The following is a 6883-nucleotide window of genomic DNA, read 5'->3' as shown; positions in this document are numbered from 1 at the left end:
CGCTCATTAGGACTCATTGTTAACCACTCCAGGCACTCTGCCATCTCATGGTCATGGGTCTCCAGGGGGCAGGGAAATTTCCTACCAGGGGGGTACCAGGGGGCCGGTGGAGTGCAGATTGCATTGTGTATCTGAGCTGATCCCGCATACTCCTCCTCCCTCTCCACTGAGGTTACAAACACAGACTTAGACTTGGATTTAGTTTTTGACTCCAAACCTCGATATGCTGAGACAATATTTCTCTCAGTCTCACAATACTCCTTGAATAACGCGTAGGTTGCTGCTCCTTGAGGATTATCCCAGTCCAGGTTCCTCTCAGTCATCTTTCTCCGTAACTGATCCTGGTCCTGGCTAGGGAGTAATTGGATAAGGCCAAATACAGTATTCATACAATACAGGATCGAATTCAAGGAGCTAATATTAATATCGGGGATTTTAGCCAATTTATCAAATCTTGCTACCGCCATTGAAATTCTTGCTAAATATGCATATCTTTCTGGTTTATCATGCATAGCTGGTGCTTGGTGCACAGCTAAAGCCTTCAAAATATCCCCAATTATTCTATCAGCCCTCCCGTAGGTTTTAATTAACCATTCTCTAACCTTTGCAAAATCATCTGAGAAATCAGCAATTCTAGATTTAATTTCTTCAGACAAGTGTTTGCATAATAACGATGCTCTCTGTTTAGATGTACCCCATCCTAACATACCTAAATCTGTTTCTTCAATAAATTCAAAAACAGTTTTCTCAGCATTATTTGCAAATATCCCTATCTTAGTAATATCACCTCTTGCATCACTAATTGCATGCGCTTCAGATCTTGCATAAATACTTTCTACGTGCACAACCCAATCATCTGCTTTGTCTAATATAGACCTTATCTCGTCGCAGAACTCTTGATCCGCCCCTGGAAATTTAATGTAGCACAGTAAATCATCTCCGCAAGCCTTAACATATCTGTTAACTTTGCCTGTGTCTTCCTTATTACACTTCTTAATTAATCCTACATCAGAACCAAGTGTTAATTTTGTCTCTGTAAGCTGACGGATTAATCTTATGGACCATTCAATACTACTTTTTATTACCTCGCATTCTCTGGATGACTGGGTTGGATCGGGGGGGCAGGGGGTAGATGTATGAGCGGATCTAGACACATTTGCAGATAATGGATTGCGGGTTACCTGGTCTCTTACTTCTACAACAATGTCTCGTAGGGTTTCTACTGTCCGTTCTCCTAGCTCATGCTGCTCCTTAATCTCTGATACATCCTTACGCAAATCTTGTAAACCTAACTCTTCACAATATCTCTCTATTCTTGATTTGATACTGGTTTCCAGTTGGAGGGTTACCTGGGAAGAATGAGATTCCTGGCTCTGCATACTCAACTGTTCCTTTATAGGAGCTAACTTCTTTGCTATATACGATTTGATGTTTTTATCAATCAATCCTACCCTACTCTCCAGTTGGTCTATCCTGCTTAGAGTTACCCCTTGAGATATCTGTACCTGAGATATAGAACCTTCGACCTCGGTAAGATTCGTTCTCATACTCTCTAATTTAGCCTGGATTGATACATACATAGTCTCTATGTTGGATAGTTGAATGGAATGATTCCCTAACTGATCCTCTAAACTCTTATACCTTTGATCTACACCTTCAGAACCAATCTGCTTCTCTCCTCTACTGGTATGGAGTGCTATTGAGTTCCCTACTTCGTGGATAGATTGGATTATCTGATCTATCATATTCTCCCTGTCTTCCATCACCTCACCTGTTTCTGCTGCTCTCCTGGCCGAATTAAAACTTGAAATAATTCGTTCAACTGATGCTGTCAAGCTTTCTGATTCTATGTTACCTGTCTCAGGAGTTTGAGGGGTGGGTATCTCTCCGGTGCCCTGTCGGGGCGGGGGGTCTTCTCTACCTCTGGTTCGATTTGAGCCTGCATCTCTACAAGGGGGGGGTGGGTTATCCTACCCTCCAGTCCATCTCCCTCATTAAATACTTCATCCTCAACCTGTGTTACTGATGGCTGAGGGTTACCCAGAGCACTGGATCCTTGTCTTTGATGCCTTTTTTCAGCTAACTTTCTTATATTATCCATTCTTGTCCCTAAACTCTCGTACTACCCTCATCTCCGCTCCCCTTAGTAGTGCCTCTCTAGCTACAATCTTTCTCTTCGTTTGTAACCTGTCATAATTGGCATATATTACAAAGGTGTTAGATGGGGCATCTGTGCAGATTTGCGCCCATCCCTCTATATCTTTCTTTAAATACTCAACCTTTTGTAGAGTCCTAGCTAACTGTTCTTCTTTACCATCCTTGTGCTTAGCTTGTAACCTTGTGCCTAATCCTACACCCATAGGGGATTCGACTATGTTTTCCCTTAAATAATTAAGGTCAGGGTTGGATACTGATTTTTCCAAATTAAAATCCGATAATAATCCTGGTGAACCTGGGGGAGTGGAGCCATATTCTTCTCCTGAGGAATGACGATCTGATTCCGACATCGATCGGCGGCTACTTCGTTTCGTACTGGGTTCCATTCTAAATATTTGTCAGCCCCGTGCTGAAAATATTTATTCTAATATTAAGTGTTCAATGTTTGGGTTTATTACATCTTCCTGGAGTTCTCTGTCCTGCTTCTTGAAGTAATAATTCCCATGAAATTAAATCCAATTTTTTTTTGAGAAATCTTTGATTGATAAACAATAAGCTTTCTTCAAAACCAGAAAAACTTTATTTTCGATTATTCAAAAATATTAACTCTTGGTCTAGCAAAGACAATTTGCTGTAATTCTATAACCTTTATCTAGCAAAAACAATTTGCTGTAATTATGAAACCTTTTATCTTAGCAAAAACAATTTGCTGTAATTCTGGAAACCTTTATCTAGCAAAAACAATTTGCCGTAATTCTGAAAACCTTTATCTAGCAAAAACAATTTGCTGTAATTCTGAAAACCTTTATCTAGCAAAAACAATTTGCAGTAATTCTGAAACCTTTGTGTTGCAAACAACAAGTTTGCTTTACCTTGTTCCAGGCTACATGGGCCCTTTTCGTGAACTAGGGGGGGGGGGGTTTATTCAATCCCCTTACTTAGATAAAACTGGCGTAGCCCGTTCTTTATCTTTTGTGATATTTTCAAGCAATCTTGAGAATAAATGTTTCATCACAAATCGGCGACGACGAATATCGAGAAACCTTAGAGATATACATTTCTGATCATTCAATAGAACTACCTTGAAGTCATCGTGTAGAGAAGAATATAACAGAAACTGAACTAATGAAGACAGAGTTCTATGCAGCGTTTATTCTATAAAAGTAAAAAAAACTGTTACAATATTTAAAATCATGAGTATTCAAAGAATGTGTATGAGCAATAAAACTAATCACAAATAAAACATATAGGGTAAATAAATAAAATCTGTATGTAGGGCGAATCAATAGCTCAGTTTCCCCATAGGCCTATCCCTCTGCTATCTGGAAGGAGACGTATGACGGGAAAGGATGAAAAGAAATCTAACCCTTCAAGTTCTCGTACTGAAACTCAATATTATACCCTTAAATTTTTATACCTCAAGTATCTCTACAATATCTGATGAGACTTCGATCTTAACTCAAACTGATCTTCATTTTAAACCATTTCAACGGATCGGAATAATGACTTTGTATAGAATGATTGAACCCGGCCCTGACTCGAGGGTTTTAACAAAGGCGCGCATATATACCGCGTACTAAACTTAGTTGTCGGTAAAAGTCGTCATTACGTAGCAATCATTCAACAACACTTTTAAGGGTTAATTCATATTATGTATCTATACAATCACCGGAATTTATGAACCAGTATCAGTTAGACTAGGACCTTCAGGATATTTAATCATAAACCTGAGCAAGGACAGGTTTTAAGATTACTATCAATCTTTTATTTCTCCTGATCCAGTACGGTTTTAAATATTCAATGAACCTTACTCCGGAGCATTTTAAGTCTGGATCCAGAACCCGAACTCCACAAAACAAGCTCTACAACACTCCCATGAAGTACCATCAAATATCCATCATTAATTCCTTTGTTAATTTTTAAATCAACCAATTTTAACTCCGCCTTAAATGCAAATATTTCAAAACACTCGTTTTTTTAAATAAATGTTAGAAATATCCATTTTAGATCTCTTTATTTTATTATAGTGACTTTTAAAGTCAACAAGAGTGCTTTAATCAGCTTAAATTAATTATAAATTTCACATTTCTTTTAATATAAATGTAATTTAATTTCTGAATTAACGTTAGTTGCCTAAAAAAGTTCTAAAAATTCCTATAAAAAATAAAAGTCAGTTGTAATTTCGCAGATAAGAAATATGATATCCTAATCTTTGTAAAAATCATAGACAATAGACATTGTCTGTACAATTATATGATAATGGTATAGCATATAACGGGACTGTCTAAAGTAAAAACGGAACTCCTAAAGGGAATGTAAACCTAATTTAAAGTGATTTTTCATTGAAAGATAGCAATGTCCAATTTACAACAGTACCTTTGATACCTTAGAAATACCACACGGTATATATATTAGGTCTTTAGGGAAATCGCTAAGTAGCGAAACAACTGTAAACTTATTAGATTTCAAGCTCCGGGTACACATGTACACTGTACACTGTACAGTGTACATGAGGCAATTCGATACAGTACGTAGTTAAATTCTAGTATTATCTGATCAAACATATTGAAGATAGAGTAATTTTTCTGACTCGAGAAGTGTATGGATTTCTTATAAGCAAGAAATAAGCATCACTTTTGGAGAGAAACAACACAACAATAATCATGGATATCTGATTTATACTTCAGATTTATTCAGACAAAGCTTTCAAGGTTACCGCTGTATATTGGGCAAATTTCCGATAGAAAATAATTGATATCTAATTATTTTACTCAAATGAGTGTTAAAGGGGTTTGTACTTGTAGTGAATGCCCCTCTTAAAATGAAAATATGTCATCATCCCTTTTATCTATTTATGTCCAACCAAAACTTTTTCTTGATAGTTTCAAAACATATTTTTATTTAGAAATTTCAATAATAAATTTTCCATTACTTAAGGCTTTGAACAAATTTGGATCTTTACGTTTTCCTTTTTAAAATTGAAAAGCTCGACTTTTCGCAGATTTTTCTGTTTAAAGTGGTGCATCTTTAAAAATAATGAAGGTGTACACAATCCAAATTTTAAACTTTGACTGTCTTCAAACCTACCCTAGTTTTTAGAGTTACCTCGAAAAAATTGGTTCCAGTCTGTTCAGTGAGTTCAGCCGTTTATTGGATAAGAACAATATAATACTTGCCAAATATATTACATTAAAGGCGATACCAAAAACACATCAGAGAAATAAGCTTGATCGCTTTCAACAAAGGATTTTAAAAAATGTCTTATACCTACTACATAGTTAATACAAAGTACAAAAAGGGTTGTAAAATGATCATAATTATCTTAATAAATATAAAGTATTCTTTCGGTCAGGCCCTTAGCTAATGTTGGGGCACAGGGGCAGAAAAAAGAAGAAAGTAAAAAAATGAAAAGAAGGAAACGAAAAAAGAAAGAAAGAAGGAAAAAAGGGGAGAAAATTGGCATAAAATCTAATTGTATAAATGAAGGATTAGATTTTATTCAAATTAAAGAAAAAATGAGTGCTTTCTGAAATAAATTAATTGGAAATTGAATCGGTTTAAATTAATTTTTTTGTATTTTGAGAGGCTTCCTCTTTTTTAGATTAATGATTCTCATGATACTATCGTACAGCAAACAGTAACATGGAGACAAATTGAAATTATCTTTAAATTTGGCCAGGTTTAGAAAAAGCTGTTAGCAGTTTGACTCATCCTTAAGCTTACAGGGGAGTTTATTTTGAATTTTAGTTTTGGGTTAACTGAAGATTTTTATGCTTGAGCTTTCCTTGATAATGACTGGCATTTACATCCTTTACTTTTCCTGTGTTAAAAATAAGTATTGGCTATTTATAAAGCGTGATTCAAACTTTTTCTGTAATACATTTAATTATAGCTTAACTCAACAGTTGCTTACCACCCTTGGAAGAGCACGGACCTCTCTCTTGGCAGTCCCTGTGGGAGCGCTGCGTTTAGTTGCCCATGTCAAATCCTACTGGGGAGTAGCTAGTGTAATATAGGAGGGAACTGCATCTTCAGCCTGGTTCAGCTGAAAGAAGGAGTACGACCCCTGATAGGTATACAAGACATGCACAACGATACCAGTTTTTTACTTGACCAGCTGTGAGGACTGGACTGCTGTAGAAGATTCCTCCTGATGAGGCTTTAAGGCTTTCAACTCACCATTTTCTGTAAGGGTTGCAGCTATGTGTTTCCTTAAAATTCCCCTTAACTTGGAAAGACTATAACACGAAGGGACACAGGGAGCAATCCCATAAATCCTTCCTCGTACAAACCTCCTTATTTCTCTCCTACCTGCTCCCCAACTCAATGTCACAAGAACTAATTGAAGAAGCCTTAAAACATAGAAATAATAAGAAAGAGGAAAATTGAACAGGAAAGTTAAAAGTGCTTGGGATGCTAAGCTTTACACTTTTTTTGCCAATATCTAATGAAGACAAACATTAGATACGGTGGGCAATGCCCCCCCCTCTCAATTTATTCTACCTGAAGTAAAATGATCTAGAAAGTGTGTAGTAGCCAAGTCAAACAACACATGCAAACAAAACATGTGCAAGCAATGCTAGGGGAGAGGAGAGGGGATTGCTCATTCTCACCTCCCCCCCTGCCCCCAAGTTCAGAAAGTTCATACAGATAAAACTTTCAGCTGGCAACCTGCGAGGATATCTAATTTTTTTTCTTCTCAAAATTCACCAAAATATTGCTGTAT

The 6883-nt window shown here is 36.7% G+C and overlaps 1 long non-coding RNA gene across 1 annotated transcript; it reads right to left on the bottom strand.

Moving 5' to 3' along the window:
- Positions 1-2908: 2908 nt before the first annotated feature.
- LOC111717272 (uncharacterized) lies at positions 2909-3618 on the bottom strand. The gene is made up of 2 exons (XR_002768735.1): positions 3575-3618; positions 2909-3312 (listed from the first exon to the last, which is right to left on the bottom strand). It is a non-coding gene; the product is annotated as an uncharacterized LOC111717272 (long non-coding RNA).
- Positions 3619-6883: the final 3265 nt, after the last annotated feature.

This window comes from Eurytemora carolleeae, unplaced genomic scaffold, assembly GCF_000591075.1.
Source record: "Eurytemora carolleeae unplaced genomic scaffold, Eaff_2.0 scaffold2478, whole genome shotgun sequence".
In the NCBI taxonomy this organism is placed as follows: Eukaryota; Metazoa; Arthropoda; class Copepoda; order Calanoida; family Temoridae; genus Eurytemora; species Eurytemora carolleeae.
The sequence above is the reverse complement of the archived record's forward strand: the minus strand, read 5'-3'. Positions and strand labels throughout refer to the sequence as shown.